Genomic DNA, 23,099 nt, shown 5'->3' on the forward strand with positions numbered 1-23,099 from the left:
TACCAGACAGGGGACAAGCTGGGGAGAAGTGCATGTCCTTGTACTGTCACAGGGAAAGTCTTTGTAGTGTTCCCACTCCTACTTGCCATCCTCCTGGTGACTGCATCCACCCTGACACAAATAATCTACAAACAGAAAACATAAAACCCTCTCTAGTAGTCTGTCGCTTTACAGGAAATAAATAATGGCACAATTACTCAGTCGTATCTCGTAGAGGTTGTGCTAATTGCTTTCACTGAAGCTCCAGGTTTCCTTATCAAACCTGCCAGGCTGAAATAACTGGAAGTCTATAAACCAGTAAATAATTAGCTCTGAAAATCTCCTTCTTGCATCTGCCGGCACTCCTTTTGCCTGCAGCAGGGAACTCACAGGATTTCTGCTGAGAACTTGTTTGCTCTTTGTGTCTCCTCAATGCCTGCTTTAAATCAATTTAACATTTACAAAAAAATTAAGCACGTAAAAAATGGTAGACAGAGAGCAGGGGCTGGAGGCAGTGGGGACACCCCCCAGCTGGGCCGGGCTCCTGCCACAGCAGGAATGGGGGCTGCCATGGCGAGGGGGCAGTAACCAGCCCTCCAACCCCATTCCTCTGGGTAGGTTTTTTTTGTAAGACCTTTGCATATGTATCCTTCTTTGCAGGAAGGTGCCAAGGGCTGGCACTTGGGCAAGAGCTCCCCTCTGAAGGAACCACCACTCTCTGATGTGCTGCGGTTGGGTCCTGCGAGGAACCGCCACGAGATGCTCTCCTTCCCGAGAAAACATCTGCCTTCTCCTGCTCCCCTCTGTGGTTTAATTAAAGTGTTTTAGCAATTTCTGCTCAGCAGCTTCTCACTGTAGGAGCTCCGTCAGCTCCAAGATCTTGCCTTAGGAGTGCAGGCATTTCAGGTGTTTGCCTGGGCATCAGGGCCCACCCCTCATTTATTTTTACTGGCTCAAACATGCTTTAACCCACAAAACCTCCTTAATGAAGCTGCGCATTCTTAGCAAACCCAGCTCTTTCAAGACCACGCTGGTACCTTATCTTCCCAATCATCTTATTTTCTGATAGGGCCCCAGTACCTGCCTGCAAGCGTGTTTGTTTACACAAGAGATGCTGGTCCTCAGCAGACTTCTTGGTCCTACCTCAAAACAGCCGCTGCAAAGGTGCAGCTGAGGGAGGTAGATGGGGTTTTGCCACTGGCAAACAGCTCGTGTGCTTACGTAGGCTGTGCAGCCATAGGTACCTCAATCTTCCTGTCCTGTCAGCCTGTACGGGTCAGTCATGACAAGTTTATCAATACGGAGTAAAAGCTGAAATGTAACCACCCTGTTGCCTGCCAGTAACACAGAAATATGCCTAATGAGTGGTTTTCATCAGTCATCAACGTCTGGCTTACAGCTTGTCCCCACCAGCAGATGGAGGCAGGACAGCAAGTCTCTACATGAGGCCCTCCTCCTTTCAGAGAGGTTTCCCTTCTCTCCCAGAAGCTGATCTGTAGCAGCGGCCTCCTGCACCCACAGTTTGGGTATTGCTATGGCTCCTGGAATGGTCACCTTGCTTCTTCACACCTCCCCCTTTGCTACCACGCTACGCCGAAGTACCCGGGACCCAGAGAGGTGTTTGGGGGCAGGAGACACTCTGCTCCCATGCAGCAGCAAGGCGCCCATGAACCCCAAGGTGACCTGAATCCCCCAGGACAGGAGGAGTGCCGAGGCAGCTTCGAGGATTCACCCATACTCCACAGCTCCATGTATACAAATTAAAATTAAACTTGTCTGAGATCATTCCCTGGCAGAGAACGCCCCACACCCTCACTGTTGAAGTCTCATCCTCCAAAGCGGCGTGGCTTCACCCAGGCTGCCCACTGGGAAGGCGGCCTGGCACATTCTCAAATCTTACCCCAGCCTTGTGTGGGAGACCATCTTTGCCTCGGGCTAAGATCAGGCTAGGAACCACTGTGCGGGTATAGATGGCTTAGCTACACTCCCCAGGAAAGCTCCCTGATGCTGTTGAGTTTGACACAGGACATTTGTCCACCCAAATTTACCTCTCTACTGGACTGTGAAGCCTACAGAGATGAGGTTTGACCCTGAATTCAGTGGGAGGTGACCCTGTTAGTTCACTGTCCTTAGAACAGAGAAAACATTCCCATGGAGGTACGTTAGTTGCAGATTTCTCAGATCAACCTGGGTCTTAAAAAATCCAGTTTAATCAATCATTGTGACCAAATTTGCCTTCCTATAAGATATTTCTTTATATATAAAACAGCCCACCTGGCTTTGTCAACATTTGGGACAAAAGAGGTTTGCAGCTGACCTATAAGTATGTTATTAACTTACACCTTGTTTTGTTTCTCCAGAACCCAGTCCCTGGGAACGCAGACCTGCCACAGCGGATCAGAGAGTGGCCCATGGTACCCCGCGTTCCCTCCCTTGGGTAGCCCCCCATACGTGCAACTTTGCTTTCAGAAGAGGGAGTATCAACCCTGTAGAAAGCAGTTACCCGTTAGGAAAGTCTGTTTTTAATTGATGCGTGATTAATCCTTTGAAACAAGGCACAAGTGTTGGTTGATGGGTCTTCTAGCAAAATCCTCTACACAAGCTATTTCTATTTTACTTCAAATGGGAGCACATATGTACAAAGCACTGAATGCTGAGAAACTGAAATGCTTAAGCTTGACAATGGGTTGAATTATTAAATATATTGATAGTTATTTAATCAGTAATTATAAATTCTAAAAGAAGTGCTTTAAAAGACTGACACTAAAAAAATAGTCAAAGAATGTAAGAAGGGGTGAGTCTTCACTGTCTTGTGTACAGCATACTTTTAATACTAGAAGCTGCTGTTATATCAGTAAACATCCTTTCTGTATACTAGCGATTACACGGGTATAAAGATGAAGGGAACTACGGTCACTGAAACAGCACAAGTTCTCCCTTGTCTCCACACAGCCTTCCCTCCCGTCCTAATTGCCCTTTGCATACAGCTGAAACATTTTTCTGAAAAACTTCTGAGGGAAGTTATTTTAATAAACAGGTTTAATTTTTAATAAGGATGCTAAGAAGTTTGTTAAAGGCTGTGGGCAGGCAAACTGATGGCATGAAATCTGAGAAAACATATATATACAACAAATACCCTCCAGTAGTACAGAGCGGGGAGATGAGTGATTTTCAGTAGGATCTGGGCAAAACCCCTAATTATTAAAAACAGCACCAAATGACCAACGCTGAGTCACTGTCTTGGCGTGATGTAGGTAGATTTCCTACTGTTATTTATAGTTGTGTTCTGGTCTGGTTATGACATGCTGTCAGTAGCAGAGTAGTTTGAAATGTGTTAGCCTGGGGTCCAATAGTTCTGTTGTGCCATTCAGTGTCCTATAAAATAGAGACCTTATTTTTTTTTAAATTTCCTCCCATAATTCAAAATTCAGCCACTCATTTTCCTCTGGCAGCCCCATGTAATCCCCATAGTCCCTATAATTTGGCTTGCTAGCACTAGTGAAGTTCAGTTTATAGGTTTTTTTCCCCATTAGCTGTTGTGTCCTCTCTCCTCCTGGCTACTTGCCCCAGGGAGGGCCTCTTCCTCATCCCCGCCAGCAACAGGAACCCTTGAAGCGCAGAGATTGTCCTGTTTTGTCTTGCAAATCCACAACCTGAGAACCAAGTGTCAGGACACTTTGTTTGGAAAGGAGTCACTTTGGCTTGCGTTTATAAAAGTGGTCAAGTACTTTAGGAGCTATTTTTGTGCCTAATTTTTTAAAAGGAATTAGGTGCTTACATAGCTTTTAGGATCTATGGCCCTCATCCAACATAAAAGAGCAGCTGTTTTGGCATTATAGGATATTCAAAGTGCATAAGGAGACTTAATAAAAAGCAGTGGTATGTTTTGCTTCATCTTAAAGAGCATAATAAGGTATTTATATGAGAATGCATTAGTTAGTCAAAATGGAAATAAATACAGGGAATAATATGTTTAAAGTACAGTATTATACAGAGAATTTTATGTAAAGAGAATACAGTGAAAGGGCACCAGAGCTATGCCTAGACTTAGGAGAAATGGATGCTCTGACCTGCATGGTACTTGGCCAGATTGTCTCCCCTTGGGCCAAGGTGCCTGGGCTTCCTTCCCTCAGGAGCAGGGAGAGAAGGAGGGGGGACATTCGGCACACATGCATCTCATTTACTGCGGAGAGTAAAAAGCTAGAACTGGAAGCTGGAAAGTGCTTAGGAGTTGCAGCACATATCTTGGTATGACAGGAAAATAAGGGAAAAATCAGTGACATTGAAGGCAAGCCAATTGCAAATGGCAGTTTTGGAAGAGCGGAGGAGGGTGACACCTTTAGCTAACTTACAAACGCCTTGTCAATAGGTATTCCTGAGAATTAGAATCCAAAACATTACTGGATAAGGTAAGTGGGTAGTGAGGATGTTTGACATTTTTTAGACAGGATTGAAAAATTGCTGGAGATATAAACCACTGTGCTTCAGAGCCCAGTCCCTCACTAAATGCTCAGAGACAGAATTCAAGATTATTTCATATTTGTCCTCTAAGGAGCTTCTTAAACCTTCTTCTGAAACAGCTGGTACTGGCTGCTCTAAAAACAAGATACTGCAATCCCGTGCATTGGGTTGGATTTTAATCTCGATTTGAGATTACAGGAACTCCTGTGAATTAATTGAACATTCCTGATCCAATATTTAAGGCAAACAATATTCCAGATAAAAAAGACAGGAAGAACAGCCTGTCTGTCAAAAAGAGCAGTGGGCTATAGCATCAAGGGATATCATCCTGCCAGATACAGATGCCAGATACAGATGTGGAAACCTTGTGTTTTTATCTGCACAAAACCCATTTAGCCCTAATCCATCTTTGAATGAAAAAAGGTCTATTTGCTCTGCCACAGCAGGGGCAAACAGGATTCATTGTTCGATTGATTTAATTAAGCGTCATGGCTTCAAATAGGTGCTTTTCTGTGTTTGGGAATTGGTTTCAAGGTCATTTAGCAACTGGCAGTGTCACGTATAGAAGATAAAGAGCTCAGTCCAATAGCAGGGAAGGCAGTATCTTTCTCTTGGCAGTAGATTAACCAAGAAAATGTTGATATAAGGCAATGACACACTGCCCTCCTGAATATGCAGATGAGTCTACATCATATTTGGATATGGAAAGTGCAGTGCTGTTATCAGAACCACCTGCCCCACCATTTTAGCCATTTAGGTGAATTAAGGTCATGTAGCCATGGAGAGGAAAGGCCAGGGCAAAATGTATTGACAGTAAAATATGTCTAGTATACTGTGGGCAATTTCAGCTGAGTCACTTGGACAATAATGGAGTAAATCCCAGCATTGTGAAGAGCAATCCCACCTACATATTTTGGAACTATTTCAGTTTGCTTAGCACTTTCCACGAGGCATTTAGCAGGGATGCCCTTTCACCATTTTGCTACATGAATCTTCTGCTTGCACAGTTTCTGTCAGTTCCCAGCGCATAAATTTTAAGTCTCAAATGTTGCATTTATGCTATAGTTTGTTTCCCTGGGTTTTTCATGCAAGATTTCATAAGTATGGTGGTATTTAATGCTGTAAAAAATCTGTAAGTCTTTGGGAGAAATTCAGGTCTTTATAACTTGCTGACAGAGTCATATTACTTCTATGGTTTATAAACTTATTTCCTCTAGCTCCCAGTTCCACTGCCCAGAGGGTAAAACACTAGGGGTAATTTAAACCTTCAGCTTTACTGCATGCTAACTTGCACCATTTGAGAAGGTCTAGCTATATGTGTTGCTGACTGATGAACCCTGCCATAATTTAGCTCCTTATTGTATGTCTGACCTTATTAAACAACGTGTCTCATTTACATTCTGTTGGAGAAGAGTTCTCACGTAAAGCCTTTATAACTCACTTGTCTGTCAGATGAGATTCATTTGCTCCTCATCTTGGAAACAGAACCCCCACATATGATCTACCTGGATCCTAATGAAATCATAACAAAATGTTGGCAGGCAGTCTCTCTCATTTCTTTTTAATGATAAATGTCATAGAAAAAGAAGCTTTTAGGTAATTGCTTTTACTCACAGTTGACTTGTTAGAGTAAGAGAAAAAGCCCAACCTTTTTCTTTTTTCTTATTTTTTAGCAAACTGTTAAAAATCCAGATTTGTGCTACAAAACTTGAGGTAGTTTTCTCACCCAGTCTTATGGTACCTGAAATGCTTTCTGTCTCCTCTCTTGTCCAGCATGACAAGAGAAAGTTAGAGCTGTTTAGTAGACTATATTTCCATCTTTATTGAATTTAAACTCTCCTCAAAGCCCCAAATGCAGTGTTGTGACAGCGTTATTCCAATAGAAGTGGTGACAGAGTATATCCACTGAGCAACTTTGGTGGAGCTCGGGCAATAAATTATTACCTACATCTAAAATTTCCCTAAGCCTCCTCTATTGCTCTGAAGCACGGAAACACTAAATTTTCTGATATTAGATTTCCCAGGAATCCTAATGCAAGTCCCTTGGTCTTGACAGCACTGAATGCAGCTAAGGCCCAACACACCTCATATCTAGGTGCTCCTCTCCCGGTCTTGCCCATGGGCCCTGCAGTTTTCAGTAATCACTCAGAGCAAACAATGTGCCAGAATTCATCTTCATTCAGTCCCATGGGGTGTGATTTGATGGAGCTGAAGCTGGAGCAGAGCCTTCCACAGCATACCAGGAGGCTCAGATCGAGGACCTTATTCAGCACACTGGGCAAGCGCACCGTCTACCACACCACCGATGGCCGAGGTCAGTCACCTGCATGCAACTGCTTGTGGGGTTGTGCTGTAAATCAGATCAATGTTGAGCTTCTCTGGCTTTAAAGGACAACCCCACCCTGCCCCCCAAGCGTTCTGGTCTTCAGCGCTGTTTGTAGGGAATCACGTTCATCCAGCCACAAGTATGGTGCCCCATGGCATGGGAACGGGCAAGGAGGGACAGAGAACAAGAAAGTCTGTGAGCTGGTATTGCCACCAAAGTCCCCACATCATCACATTGCAGGATGACTTCTGCTCTGCCAGATAGTTCCCTGAAGTGCCCAAGGCATGAGACACTCTCTGATCCACCCCTCCATAAACAGCATGGCCATCTTGCTTCCCTGTACCCAAAGCTCTGGGGCTGGAGCATCTAAAACATTCCAGTGTGGGAATGCTTCTGGGGCAAGTTCAGCTTTCCTTTTGCTCCATCTGATGATATTTTAGATTGAAAGGGTTTGGAAAATATTTTCCTTCTAACCATATGGAACAGTCCAGGGTGAGGGAAGGGTGGAGAAAATCTAAGAAGCAAACAGAACTTTTTCTCATAGGATTTCTTACTTTCATCCTACTTTAAAGTCTCCCTAATAAATAATTCTTGCATCCAAACAGTGCCAGGATATTTCAAAAGGACAAGCTGAAATTTTTCCTTATGCAATAGCAATTGAAAACCCTTTTTTGAGTACACTTAATCAATGTGTGCTGATGTCTCACCATATGCATAGATTAGATACTCCCCAAGGTATATGTGTCAGAGCCAGGAAGGAGGAACGTGCCATTGCAGGCACACAACCAGCAAATCACATTGGGTTTGTGCCTCGCTCTGAAGCTGTTGACACGTTGAAAGTATTACTGTAAGAAAGCCAGTCCTGGGAAGTAAAGCAGCATCCTAAGGATACATGGGATCAGACCTATTTTTCCATACCAACATAGGAATTTGAACGAATCCAGGCAGAAGGGTTCCAAGGTTTGCTAGATTGGAGTAGTCTATCAGGTGAACCTGGCTAAGACACTTCCATTTCTGCAGGTAACACCATCCTGGAGGGAAGAGGTTAATACACCACCTGGCTTCCTTGGACTTGGCTAATCCCAAAAGACCTCTTTCACCTGGGTTGGTGAGAGGCTAACAAATTAAGACATAAACTTACACATCTGGCTGCACAGTGGGATGCTTTAATTACTCTGCTTCCCCACCCTCTCCTATGCAGAACGGTGTTCACAATGCCACCGCAGGGACCCACAGACTCCATGTGTCACCATATTTGTTTTGTCTTGTTCAGGAGACTGAAAAGCTGACAGCAAATAAAGCAGATACTCCAGACACTCAACAATTTCCCATTCCACACAGAAGGTCAGCTTCCAGGTGCTGACTCCAGACTACTTCTCCTATATAATGCTTGCCAGCTAGGCTCCTGCTAGCAGGTACCTGTAGCCATGGGGCTTTTTTTTTTTTTTTTTTTTTTTTCCTTTCCTTCTTCAGTCTGCTGCCATATGCAATCAGAGGACTTCTAGAACACTAGCCATTTCAAACCAGGCTTAAAACTGGCTTGTGCTGCCAGAATCAGGCAAAACTTGTTTACAGGAGTTAAGGATTTGGCCCTACTATCTACATAACTGAGCCGCTCCCTGCAATGATTGATTTCTCCAGCTAAATTACCCTTAAATAAGAAGCTGAGAGATAATGTCTATAGATAGTAAATAGACCTTAGTATCAGTGCTATTGATAAGGTTGAAGTCTTGGAAATAAAAAAGCAGCTCATAAAACTATACTGTCAGAAATATTCCTGTCTTTTCTTTTCCCAGAAGGATGACTTTCAGTACAAACCTGTACAGTTCAGGAGATTCAGATACTTGCGGTCTCACTCGTGATAGTAGCTCGAGTTCCAGCTAAGGTCACGGGAATTACTAGGCTGGGAGTTCTGCTATGCTCTGCTTCCTTTTTCTAATGATTCCCCCAATCTTAAAATTACAGGTCAGTTGACTGCTGCCAGACCCATCTTGCGCTATTTCTGAAAGCTTTCATTTGTAGCAAATCACCAGTGAATAGCAACTGCTGCGTCCTTTAATACACCTCATGTGTTTCATTCTTGATAAGATAGCATGATTACAAACTTGTGCAACTCTCAGGACTGAGAGAACAACTAACCTTTATGTACTTTATAGATCCTGACAATTACTGGTGTAGTTACACTGGAAAATTCGTCAGAGGTCTTAATTAGCCTTGCTTACAGCTGTGGGTCCTCATCCCGGTGAGTGCAATCTGCCAGCAGCTGTGCCACCCCAGGCTCTGTGAACTGATGAGTTTTCATAAGCAAATTAATTCCTGAATGAGAACCTCCAGGTGAAGGTGTTTCCAGGAGAGCAGCACTGGGGATATTCTTTTCCACTGCAGAGCCAAGTCTTTTGGCCCAACGTGGGACCTCCTCAGTGGAGGAGCTGTCTGACGGGAGACTCTCTCATTGATGAGATAGAACGGTAATCCCCCACCTATCCAGGGTGTGAAATTTCTCTGTAGCTCTGTACGGTTCTCCGTTTTTCTAAAACCTCTCTATTGCAGCCAACACCTTTCTGTTCGAAGTTCCTAGATCTACCATAGCAAGGCACGGAGAGAAGTGCATTGTGTTGACCTGATTTTCATAGCAATTTCAGCTAACTAAGATGTTTTCATGTCCTGTCCTAGGGTAAGTTATTGCTGCTTTTGCCCAGGATAACGATCTGTAGTGGCAGCCGTTTCACCAGTGGAAGAAACTCCTTCAGCATGGTGGAAGATGATGCAAAAACTGACCCAACTCTGCTGTGAGCGAGTACAAAAATACAAGCCACAGGCAGAGCAGGCAAGTAACAGTAGAGAGGGGAGACTGACACAATAAAAGACAAACTTGAACAATTTTCCAAACAGGTAAGAGGGCAAATAATCTGATTTGTAACAGAGGCAAAAATCTCCCTTCAGCACTCTCCTCTGAAGAGCTATCTGCATACCAGAAGTTCCTATACTAGTTTTCCCAAGGCCTAATCCTGAAAAGAAGTATGTGAATGGACAGTATTCTATAACCATACCAAAACCCAGGTCTCCTTTCACTGTTTTTATAAACCCAAAGGCTGCCAGACCGTGGGAAGCACAAGACATCACGTGTCTTTGATCAGTCACAGGCTGATGAAGCACAGGGCAGTGAGCCTGACAGCCACCCTTCACTCAGGCTAAATAGAAGAGCAATTAAGTCCCTTTATGGAGGAAGATGGCTGGGCACAGCAGAAGTCACTGCCCAAGTACACCAGGTGGGGCATGGATTTGCAATGGCAGCAGAAGCTTGGAGACAACTGGTTGAGCTACACAAGTCTTCCAGAAAAAAATCAGCAGGCCAGCAGACAGAAAGTAAGCAGCAGCAATTTCAACCAAGAAGGAAGCAGAGGCTCTTTGAAACATCAGCTTAGCTAGAAATGCAAGGTTGGGCACAGTCCCCGAGAAAAGCACTCATTTTTATGTGTTCCTGCAACATTCAGAGATACAGCGCTGCACTAAAGATGTATGAATTTATCACTGGGTTTATTCTCCTCCTAGAAGAACCCAGCTCACTGTTCAGGCCAGAAGGAAAATGAAATGCTGCAAATGCTAGTACAGAAAAACCATCCTTCCCTGATGTATTGGTAGGCCTCAAAATAATAGCACAAACTCTTCCACAGATACCAAATGGCCTGTAAAATCAAGACTAGATATTTTCCTAAAATGCAGACTGCAGTTGGAAGGGAAATCACTGACTTAATGAAGAAGTTAGTGGAGAAGGTTCTACAGATCGTATTATTCGGGAAGTGAGAATAAAATCATACTCGTACCTCCTCATCTTAACATTTATGATCAAAGTCAGCATCTTGTCAAAACAAATATTTTGTTTACTCCTTTAGTTTTTCTTGGAGAATACATGCATAAAAGCCAGTTGATCTACACTGTGCCTAAGGGGCTGTTTTGCAAAGGACATGAATGGGAGAAGACACATCCTCTCCCAAGCATAGCATGGCATGGGGGAATAGTGCTTAAAAGCAGAGGAGTTACTTAGCCTGATACGGTTATTGGGAGTATGTGCCTAATTTGGAAATTCAGTAAATAACAATTAAATCATTAGCTAATAGTTCACACTTCATACAAAGTTATTAACACAGGCTTTATTTTTTTTTTTTCTTCCTTTTACCCCCTATCCATTATCTTGCTTGTATCTGCTGTGGATGGTATTCTGTTGGGCTAATTGCCTTGGAGTGTGATACTCTCATTACCTCACCAGTGTTGCATCCATATTAATTAGGACATAGCTTTGTAGTCATGATTTAAAACAGAAGTGATGCTGAAAGGGATGCCCACACCTATTCATTCCATCCCTCTCCAGCCACACATACTTACTTCCTTCTGTCAGCTCTGGTGTTTATGTGACCATGGATCTGGCTGTAAAATAGCACAACCCTGCAAATAAAAGATTCCTTTTCGACCAGAACAGAGTAAGAGCCGCATGAGCGCTAGAGTCAGTGCAATGAAGAAGGGCATGTGTGTCAGTATGGTGGGAAATGATGGGCAGTAAACGTAGGGACGTTAGATGCTGCAGACAGATTGTGCATATAAAAAGCAATATCCAGGAGAGGAAACAGTGCATGGAGGAGATGAGCTTTCGCGAGACTGTGTGGCAGCCACGCTAACTGCAGAATATACAAAAGACATTCTTCTGCACAGCTGGTTTATTTCTGAGATTTCAGATAATCGGTTAACATCCTCCCCGTTCCCTGCATGAACACAAACTCAGTAAGAGATTTTTTTGTTTCATGTTTTCTTTTCTCTAGGCACTAGAAAGTAAATGATCAGTTTGCAGTGTCAAAAGTCAGATTTTTTTTATAATGAGTGCACAACAGCTTACTTGCATGGTAGAGTGAGAGGCTGTCTTACGCATCACAGCTCCGCTCCTGCAATGCTTGGAGTTAGTCCTGGACTTCTTCTGTATGTGTATGGCTTGCGGGTATTGCCTGGCTGAGCTCCAGGAGATCTAATTTGTTCATGAATCTTTAATGAATAGTCCAACTTGTCAGGGTACTTTCACAGTAGCAGGCCAAATTCCATCTTGTTTTTATTTCATTGTAAAAATTTTTGGAGTCACCAGAGGGCACCATTATAGATAGCTTTATAAGTTTCATTTAACTGATGCTGTAGAAAGTACATTTTCAGAAAAGTGCCTGTTAATAGTCATGGGAGTCCTTACAGGGACCGTGGCATTCACAGGACAAGGGAGTATTTCTCATTGCCCTTTCCTTAGACTCTCCACGGTACCACACGTACTCTGCATTGCAGCAAATGCTATGAAGAAAAATTCCATTGAAAATAGTTTAACTTAATTATAAGCAGATCCAAATCAGAGAATTACCAATTGAGTAATCAAAAATGTGCGTTTCATCTTCAGTCATCTCTTCCTCTCGCCACCTCCCAGTTCGTGTATCTTCTTCTCTTAGCTGTATTTATTGTGATGAATCTAAGAGATTATGACAAACTAAAAGAAATCACAAATCTCTCAGGACACCATATTCCATTTAAGTTAAAAATTTTATTTCCAGTAAACGCTTATGGTTTTCTTCTTCAATATGGCTTTGCCTCACAATGTGTTTCATCAGCAAAGAAAAATAATTTAGCTTCCTTTACCCAAAGGGATTTAAAAATGAGGAGCCAGTCTCATATGGGTAGCACACAGCCTCCTAGCTCTCCTTGCCAGCAGGGAGTCTATTCAGCTAATTCCCACACCCCTTCACGAGCTGTTGCTGCCAGACCTTGCAGCGATATTAAGAATAAAGCAGTTCCTTTCCAAACACGTTTTCAAGGACTTGTATGTTTTTTTACAGTATCAGACTTAGCGTTATGACATCCTTTCCACTGATTATTGATAGATTCATTCCAACTCTATTCATGCTTATCTGGAAAGATAATCTTGCACGCAAGTGCAGAATGTGGCAATAGTCAGAGGTCAGAGTTGGCCCCTAGACACGTCTAGGAAAGTATTTTATATGGATTTAAACAATTCATTTTTTTAAAAGGCAGGAGTTAACTGCTGCAATGCTGAATAAGGATGGATGCACAAGGTAGTAACCACAAGCCAGCAGCTCTGCAGGGAGTATCTGTGTACATACTTTTACCTGCCCCTTCCCTTCTTCCTGCAAATGCAAGACACGTTACTTTTTAATTATGTCATGCTTACTGCTAGGTATTATAGGGAAAAGCATACACACAAACTTACTGTGAAACAGCAGACGACTGGGATGCAAAGTGTCAATTTGGATTCAGACTTTTGCAAAGTATGTGGTGCCCTTGTACCTCAGCAATGTCAGTTCTTATACAAGCTCAGTGGACACATTTCAATCCACAGACCCAACAGGCCTATGCCAATATGTGCAATTTCTTCATTTTATCAAAACATTACAATATAACTGCCAGTTTTCTGGAAACTGTTACTGCATTATTCATTGAGCAGTAATTCAGATGCTTAGTAAAACTAAGAGGATAATTTACGCCCAAGTTGCTGGATTTGTTTGAGGATTTTTTTCCCCTTCTCTTATTTTGCGTTCTTTCATTGGATGATTTAGAAGTAAATCTGCAAATGATCTTTTACCAGCAGCTGCATCAGACCTGGCACTGTCAGGTTTTCAAACACCGAGGTTAAGCTGCACAGCCACAAGGAGCCTTTTGTTGATATTTTGAAGTAGGTAGGTTTAATGAAAGAACAACAACGACCACACACTTTGCTCAAATTATTAATGACAACATTCTGTGCTCAGGAATGGCTGATTCTGCTAAGGAGATTTGTCTCTGAATTCATTTACATTAGCTATTTCAGCTATGCAAACCACACAAGTGAAGTTGTGCCGCCTTTTGAAAAGCTTCACCCAGTACTTTGCTGAAGACCTAACTACTCAGAAAAACTGTTTCTTCATCTCTGCCTGGAGCCTTTCCCCATTCTCTTCATGAAAGGAAAAAGGAGGCAGAGAGACTTCACTGGGCAAAGGAAAGGCACTTTTCAACCCCCCTCTAGTATTCTGCAGATCCCCAAATGCCTGTCTGGATTATTTTTCACATAGTATCAGGTACACTCACATGATGGTCCCTCATACTGAACAAAGTAACTAACAACTCGTGATAGATGGCCCCCAGAAAACTTCCAAGGGTTGGACCTGCTCTGCTGGAAACAATCCTTGCATCCGATCCCCCGAAACTGCTCCCACTCAAGTGTGGCAAGTTCTCAGCTGAGACCCTGAGAAAATTCTACCTGTGGGCTAAAGGAATTTCTAGTCTTTACTGGGTCAAATTCAAGTATGCTGTCAGGTACAGGCAAGTAACATTTAGTACCTTCAAAATATGTACCAAACCCTGATTTGATCCTTTTTTGTTGTACCCGCTCTGTTGCTATGATGAGCGGTAACTCCTACTAGATTTAACTTACGCAGCAGTATTAATTCTGTGCACTTCCACAGCATTTTCTTTTTGTTTGAAAATACTTCACAGACATTACTTGCCCTCTACAGAAACACGCCGTGCTGCGGTATTTTTGTGACATTCTATGAAGAACATAGAAAAGTACTGCAAAACAGTCACATTGCCAAAGTCATACCATTATCAGCAGAAGCATATTTCTGTACAAAGCTTCACCTACGAGCAAGTAATAGAAACTATAATAAGGAATAGAATTATTAAACAAATAAACATGATATACTTTGGAAGAACACAGATTTTTTTTTTGTAAATGGAAATCTGCATCAGGCACTATCAGACTTCTTGGAAGGGCTCAGCAGCCACAATGATGAGGACGGTTTGGTTAGTAAGCGTATTTGAGTTTCAAGAAAGCTTTCAACCATGTTCCTCAACAAGGCTTTAAAGGAAACCAAGCAGCCATGCCTTAAGAGGGAAGATCCTTCCAGGGGTAAATAATTGTTAGAAGATGGGAAACAGAAGACAAGATGGTCAGTGCTCACAGTGGACAAAGTTCATCAGTGCAGCTCCCCAGTGGTCTGTGACGGAGCTGTCTGGTTTACTGCACCTGGAAAATGGGGCAAACGAGAATATGACAGTTTACTGATGATTTAAGTTATTTATTGAGGGTGGCGAGAATGAGGGGCGACAGACTGCACAACGAATCAGTCAGTGGGCAATAAAATGGCAGATATAATTCAATATAGAAAAATGTAAAATGATGCACAGGCAGAAAAGCAATTCTAACTTTGCATAGTCGGGCTCATCTATGTGGTCGGAGCTGACCATTAGCACTCAGAAGTGTGATACTGGGGTTATGACAGAAGTTCCGTATGGTATCAGCTCAGTGCTCAACAGAGATCACAACAAAGATGCTGTGAATGCTCAAGTTTAATATTAGCTCAGTGGAAGACTGGACAATCTTGGAAATGAGATCTGTCAAGGTTTGCTAAATGCACAAACCCTCATATTCAGCTCTGGATGTGAAAGATGCTTGGAGGCTGGGAGAGCAGCAAAGGAAGAAGCATTTGTACCTGCTCTGTTCTTAGGCTTTTATCAAAGCATCCACTTATGGTGTCTGCTGGAGACAGGATCGGTATCAGCTAGACGGATCTCGGCCAGGCCCAGCACGCCCATTCTTTTTTCTATTCTAGTTACTGCTCTATGAAACGATTGTAATCCTCAGGAGCTTTCAGGCTGAGAGGTACATTGATAGAAACTGCTATTTTGCTAGAAATGCCATCGCAGAATGGCAGGTAGCCCAGTCTAAAACTGCTCTGGTCAATAAGCCTGAAATAAGCAACACCTTTAATCCCCGAAGAGCCAGGAAGACAGAAAAACGCTGGCAAGGGGAAGAGCTCACTGCACGTTATGCTCAGTCATGTTTGCATCTTAGAGGTATCAGTAAGTTTGGGACTTTGCCTCAGGTCAGAAAACAATGATATTTGTGTCCTTTGAACAACTTTGAGTTCCACATATAAAAAAAGAGTGAAATTTATTTCTTTAGGCAGCAAGCCACCGAAGGCCCATGTTTTCAGAGGTGTCACAGCTATTTAGTTAACTTTGTAAATTAATTTAACTCTGGAGTTTGCACTTTTACTTATAGTTTGGTACCTGGAGAAATGAGGTATTTTCAGACATTTGCAGTGAGCAATCTGAAAAAGTATTTATTAACTGGAGTTAATAAAACTAATCCTAGAGTTTGCCTTCCAGGGAGATGCAGCACATTTTCCTGATATTATGCAGCACAAGGAGGTGAATGATTACAAACACGCAGCATAGGCTAAAGCAAAAAAAAATCTAAACTTGCATCATATTATTAACAGTCAGTGAAGCTTGAAATTCAACTTCAAATCTGGCCCATCAGAGAAATTTAATACTTAGTGAACAGTGCTGCTTTTGAGTGAATCTAAAAATCTTACTTTTGTCTTTTGGAAGATGCAAGAAACCCTTTTCTGTTCAAAGCTTCATTTTGAATGGTCACATTGTATAGCTGGACTGAAGCCTGTGGACCCGTCAACAAGTAACTCCTACACATCAGAACTGCACTGGATCGTGACGTAGGTGCCCAAGCACATACTCGTCTCCCCGCAAACTGCAACTGAGGCTGAAGCTCCACTCAGCCTCTGCTCCTGGGAGGCTGCTCGCCTTGCGATGCTCCTGGAGAAACAGCACAAGAGGGCGCCTGATGCCTCGAATATCTGAAGCCCAACTTTCACATACCATTTTTTCTGCAATAATATGTCATATTTCCAATGTCAAATTCAGATCAAAAACTGATTACAGAGAGGTGGGATGGGAAAGGGCATGACAAAGCCCTGAGCAATACCTTAGCTGCATACGGTTTAGCCACAGTTTTGCTAACCTACTGAGAGTATTTGAGAGTTATTTTCATCATCTATTAAATAGACTGGATTCTCCGTTAACAATTCTGTGTTTTCTAAATAAAAGCCTGCATTAATTTCTGTGGGGGAAAAAAACCCCTGCCACATGTGAGATTTAAATGGTAGAAAGCAGAAGAAACATCTCCAGAAAACAGTAAGACAAAAGCCAAAAAGGTTAAATAATTTTATGTCAAATTTAGCTTGGCAATCACCCAAACTGTGGACTTTGGCAGATTGCTTGTTGGTTATAACAGAAGCCACTTCCTCTGCAGCAACAGGCATATCAACACTATTGTGTGCTTCCTGGGGATGGGCCTGGGGTGTTTCAGTCCTCCGGGTGGGAGCTCGAAGCTGCACAATGTTGCTTATGTGGAGCCGAATGATTGAAAAACACAAAGCCACAAACCCCCACCGGTGGCCCCGTGGGGAATTCTCCCATGCATATCTCGTTAGGAAATGAATCGGGGCATTTTTCTCCCTGCCCTGGCTCCAGGCACTCTGACAGCTCCATTCAGCAGAGGGGAAGAAGGCTCTGCCCAGGGCTCCTCTACAGCTGCAGATGACTCATGCTGGAAGAGCCCCTTTCAGCCAGATTTAAGGGGACAAAGTCTTCCAGAAGTTTTTCCAAGCTCATTTTAACATGCTGATTTCTATCACTTTAAAGCTTTCTGCCTAATTGCTGCTTGCACAGCAGAGCCTGGCCTGGTGCACGCCGAGCGATCTGACAAGGCAGGAAGAGCAGCAGGCCCAGGCTGCTCCCCAGAGCTGCAGCGGCCGCCTGCTCCCTCCTGGCAGCCACACTCCTCCCTCTCCTGCAGCAACATCCCCAAGGAGAAACCGCTCCGTCCTTACTGCCTTCTTGGGACACGCAGTAGAACCAGAGAAACAAACCCTGCACGCCCAGTCGGTGCCTGCTGCTTTCCTGGTCCACGAAAGGACCACTGGGCAGACAGGACTTTCTCAGTGCTTTCCTCCCACGACCAGCCCTGCCTGGCCAGAGGAGCAGAGACCCGTTTGAAGCTCCTGTTCCCACTTCTCATTGCTGTTTGCTTGAAGGGTAAGCAGCTTCCCTACCCCTCCCTTCCCTTCTACAGCTCCATACGGGACCATGGAGGCACAGACGGGGTTATACAGGCTCTGGTTGCTCACCCCACTAGGTGAAGACGGGCAGCCCTGGAAGTAGCTTCCTACAGAAGATGATGTGAGGAAGGTACTTCTCCCGCTGCCTCTTCCTCCCACTCTGCTCCCCACTTCCACACAGGGGAGGCTCAAAATCCCTCCATTTGGATTTCAGCTGTCAGAGCAGAAGCAAAGTCTTCTTGTAGGAGAGCGAGAAAGCATTTATTGCTGAGGTTCGGGCAGAGCACACCACCACGCTCCCCCCAAGTGGTGCGCGAGAATGACATCATTATGCTAATACACGAGACAGGAAGTGCAACCAAGCATAAAAACCACTGAAAGTGAATATCTATGAAGTGCTGCCAAGAACACTAACAGCAGCACTAAATTGAAAACGAGAAAAGAGGCTTGGTTCATCTAACTTCTTCCAGTTTTAGTAATATGTAGCGTCACGCATAACAGCAGGTAGTAAGAACAGCTCCTTGGACAGACACTGCTCAGGGCCTTTAAACCTTACAAGGAAAAATTTCCCCCCAAGGTGATGGTGACCTTCCAACGTCTTACCCCAGTCCACAGACTGAATTCAGTACTTTGACACCAGTCTGATGATCCAGATAAACTGGCTGGCATTTGTAAACCTGCCCTGCCCCCACCTCCTTTTTTTTTTTTTTTTTGAGTTATACTAATTCATTACCAATGATCTTAGTTAGCCATTCATTCTTGCATTTGTTTTTATTATGTGGATTCCTTTATTTTCCAGAAAATTGCACTGTCGTCTGTCTCCTTCAGCATGGCTCTCCTGCCCAAGTCTGATCCTAGATTTCTTTATAGTCACTCCAGTCACCTATATATAATGAGTCACAGTCTCATATTAATGTAAACATACAAATAGGGTCTTCTGAACCACACTTTATCCGTAAGACTTCTCTCCATCAATCCTAGAAATTTCTAGAAAGATCTTAGAAGCTCATAGCCAGCCAAGTTTGTGTCCCCTTCTTGCCTTTGCATCAAGCACCTGACAGAGTGGCAGCACCCAGCAGAGGGGTGGCACTTCGCTGCAGGGAAGCAATGCCTTCAACAACCACCGCTTTCTAGAAAGTTATAGATGTGCGTACAACTTCCAGATATGACTTCATGAAACCATAAAGCCAGTCTGATCACTGACTGCCGCCAAAATGGGAGGTTCACCCTCTTGCTTCCCTTGCACTGGCACTCATTTGACCCCACAACAAGCCGTTCACAGAGCTACGCTGGCATCAATTGACCACTGCAAGAAAAGCGAGGTTTTTTTCTGCTGATCCAGCTCACTGCAAGTTCACCTGCCTGCCAGTGCTGGTACGCGGGTGGACTGCGGAGGGAAGGAAGCTCATGCGGACTGGGATATACGACCTCCTTGGTTGAATCACAGAATGATGCACTATGCTACTGAATAGGTTGAAGTGAATTCATACAGACCCCTGTATGGACATCTGTTTGGAGTTTACAACTCTCTATTACCGAGCAATTATATGGATTCCACTTAACATGCCCCAGTTTGCAGGCTGCAATTTTAATACCGCAGGACTAATGACCTGGTAAGGCAGATGGGGCAGCTCACAGCAGCCAGAGCTGGTGCTTCCGCACTGTGCAGCATCTAGAGGTCCTTCACTGAGCATACCTCCAATTTTCCAAGGTTTCTGTTTCCCATACAAGTCACATTAATTTAAATCACTACTAATTGCAGGATTTTTGGAGCTGAGGTCATGGATACATGGCTCTGCTTCTTTGATTTACAATACAGAATCTGTACAGCATAATACAAAATACTGCAGCCTTAGCAACATATCATTCCCCTCAAAAGCTTGTTCATAGAACGCCATTTTCTACAACATAAACGACCTCACAGAGAAATTATTAAATGAAATACAAGCAGGTGTTGCTGTTATTCACAAGACATTTTCAGTTCCCTGCTGTTGTATCTATATAACCTACCTCATGTTTGGAAAATACAGTAATTAAATGTGTCGTTACTTCCCTTCATAATTCAGCATCAGATCCTATAAACCTGGAGTTATTAAAAATGTAATTAATCTCTTTAAAATTTGGAAAATTTTATTTAATAATCCTATTTTTTAACTCTCATACAGTTGAAATATGATGAAAACAGTGTTTTATGTAGCAAATACAACAGATTAATTCAGCCCTAGCTTTTAAATAGGCTTCTGTACAAAATATGCCCAGAAATCAGAGACCTTCCAAGAAAATTCCAACTTTAAATAGGATTAAGCAGTCTTAGAATAACCACTAGTCTTATCAGCAGACCACCATCAAATTAAGGTGGCCTGCTTTCTCTCATTTATATCCCCCTATAGACCAGGGCAGAGAATTGGACCCTCTAGAAATGAAAGCTCTGTACAGCTGTGACAATGACGTTACTCCTGAGTGCTGTTACTCATGGTATGAGCTACAGGCCCTGAATTTACCTCCCTTAATTTTGTAAATGTGCTCCCCATTGTAAATGCTTTGAAAAGAAACCAACCAACAAGAGAAAGAGAATAGCGACTGCTTATTTAGAACCCATAGCAAACAATTCTTTGCTTCGGCTACAATAGGGGGTACACGAATGAATGAATTCGCTGCTTTTGACAGCGGCAGGAACTGGGTTGGCGTCCCTGTTCCCAGGGCTGTTCTCTCTACTTCTTTGTACCAGGTGCAGAAACAAAAAAGGAGAGTTTCTGGCCTATGTTTCCTCAGATAACTGAAAATTTTCAGTGCTGCTATTTGTTCAAAGCTTCACACCAAGACCAATTACGGGAAATTCAACAGTTTCTGTTCAGTCACCTCTAAAGAAAGGTAATGGCAGTAAGTGTAAGGCTGTGCTGCCTCAAAGGCACTGGGCAGTCTTCCATCCCGTAGGGATCTCTATCACACTCCTCACTAACACCAGCCACTCTGTAACACAGTGACATGAATTTATGAATTCCTCTGGTCTTAAGGAGAATATTTACAGTTGTAGCTTTCCCTGTGGATGAAAACCTCCATGCTGTGGTACACAGCAGCACCTCGAGGAAGCCAAGACAAGGTCATGAGCATCTGAAGCCTCACTACCAACATAAGGGGACCACTACTGACTGAATCATTCCCCTGGTGACTAGCATCCACTGGAAAGGTAGACGGACAAAAGCTATCTGAGACAAGTTTTTTTTAGAAGTATGAAAAAGAGACACAGTGAAAGGAACCTGAGTCTGAAGGCTTTGTGCCTTCATTTCCCACGAAGCATACTGCCGCAGAACAGCCTGGATTACCGAGGCCAGGACTGGACATGGGGAGCAGGACTGGAAATGTTCCTCACTGAGGCTGATAATATAATTTAGTCTCAACGAAGAACTCCGAAGTACTCGAACTGCAGGCTAAGCCCATCCCCAACTGTGTACTTTCAACAGAACAGGCTGGACGGGACCACACAATCATAGAAATGCACTATTATCCAGCAAGGTAACTGTGTGCTCGTAGAAGCATGAAGGTTTTTAGCTTTAAGCAGCTACTTACCCTTGAATGCAATTCAGAGAAGCACTGGGCCACTTCAGTAATACTGTACAGTTAATGACAGATACAGCTGTACGTTCACTGCAGATTTTTGGCAGCTATAGCCACATCATGGGACTGGTCATTTATTGCTACATACAGACACCGAAGAGACACAAAAAGGATTATTTTGCCTTAACTTGTAATTGGGTGTGTCCTTCCAAAAACACTGTGAAGGGGACTATTGTACCAGCCAGCCCAGGAGTAGACTGTCACCAAAACACAGAGATGGCCTAGGTGCTCTCATACCCTGAGGGTGACCAAGAGAAGTCATCCCTAGCTAGGGAATGAGGCTGCAGCACCAGGCTAAACCACACAGGAGCTCCGCATGAAAAAGCAACTCTCGTCCTGAGGAAAATTCTGTTTACTTGAATGCCTTCCCTATAATCCTATTTTATGGGCCACATGTTTTGGGAATGCTGCACAGCCAGGAACTGGCAGCGACTAAAGGGAGGTGATTCCTTTCAGAGAACTGTAGAAAAGCAGGATACAGCTTCAAACACTCTCATGGCAGACTTGTGCTTAGCTACATCTGTATTATCGTAACAAATGTTTTGGTCTTAAATAGGTGCTGAACTCTACTAAGAAATATAAGCAATTGCTTTTTTAAGGAAAACCGTAAGACAAGGGTTTCAAAATTCACACTGAAATACTCTTTTCCTGTTGGAAAACTGAACACGAAAAATAGCACCTCAGCTTTTTAAAAAAAATAAACACCAAGACAATAATGTAGGTGAAACAGATTAAAAAAAGAAAGGAAGAGTGAACAAGTTTCACCATTTTTGGCTTGATAGCTCCTTTCTTTACAGATAGGTCATTAACTTGCAGGTAGAATAGCATACAGCTCAGCAATAAGCACAAGTAGAGATTCAGAAACACTAACCACCCTATCTCTTTGGTGGGATATTAGATTCAGATACCCCCTTTTCTCTTTTTGCAGTAATGACTGAGCAGGGATGAAGCAACGTCAAGGAAAATTCACCATGCTTGAAGCAAACCACATACCCCATAACTTCCTTCCCCCCCCCCCGACAGTAAATACTGGCATGGCTGCATACAAACAACTTTCAGGCTTAAAGTACATCAATTATTAATTGATTCACATAACTAATAAAACACACTCAGCTACTTTTACCAACACAACACCTTTGTTCTATAGCCAGGGAGCCTAATGTTTTAATCCAATCCCCCCCTCCCCCAATTCCAGTAAGAGCAGAGCACTCAGTACCTGGCAGGACCAAGCACTTGTTAAGCTGCTGTGGTTCCTTTGCATTAGTATTTTCCATATAGTACTTTGAAAAAGAAGGCAGGCAGAAAATACAGTGACTTATAATCCTGAAGAACAATGGCCATTTCTGTGAGCTAGTTTTCTACACAGGATGTGGCCTTCTGGAGCTTGTATAATCTGTCTGGAAGTCCAAAAACCACACTCTGAAAACATGCTTTTCCTTTAACAAATAGTCACACACACACAGAGTCTAACAGCAGTTTACATGGTTGCCATTCACCATTAAGGAAAATTTTCATTAAAAAATGCTTGAAAAAATCTTACTATCTCAAATAAGGTTAATTAAAGCATATAACCTTTTTTATCCCAGCAAGAACCATATTTAGGGATGGAAGCTTCACTTAGTTATAATAGAGTGAGGAGTTGCATCTCTGGTAGTGCTTTAGGTGCTAGTTCATGTCCTAGGATCACTAAAGCCCAGAGCCGAAAACTCAAATGCACTGGCAACATTTTCATGGAATGCGCTGGAAAGGACTTACAAAGTGAAACACATTCAGATTAT

General features: G+C 43.1%; 1 protein-coding gene across 39 annotated transcripts in view; it reads right to left on the reverse strand.

The window, feature by feature from the left end:
• The window catches only part of LOC148054503 (uncharacterized), a 69,048-nt gene that overhangs the window by 27,844 nt on the left and 18,105 nt on the right, over positions 1-23,099 (reverse strand). For 16 of the 39 annotated variants that reach the window (XR_015707059.1, XR_015707062.1, XR_015707058.1 and 13 more), the window contains one exon: positions 14,817-16,402. The exons of 12 other annotated variants lie outside the window; for them this stretch is intronic. The gene's annotated coding sequence lies outside the window, so the exon portion shown is untranslated. 11 more of the 39 variants (XR_015707070.1, XR_015707067.1, XR_015707050.1 and 8 more) reach the window with 8 other exon arrangements.

Source organism: Nipponia nippon, unplaced genomic scaffold, assembly GCF_047370975.1.
Source record: "Nipponia nippon isolate SJK-2023a ecotype South Korea unplaced genomic scaffold, ASM4737097v1 scaffold_3, whole genome shotgun sequence".
NCBI classification, from domain to species: domain Eukaryota; kingdom Metazoa; phylum Chordata; class Aves; order Pelecaniformes; family Threskiornithidae; genus Nipponia; species Nipponia nippon.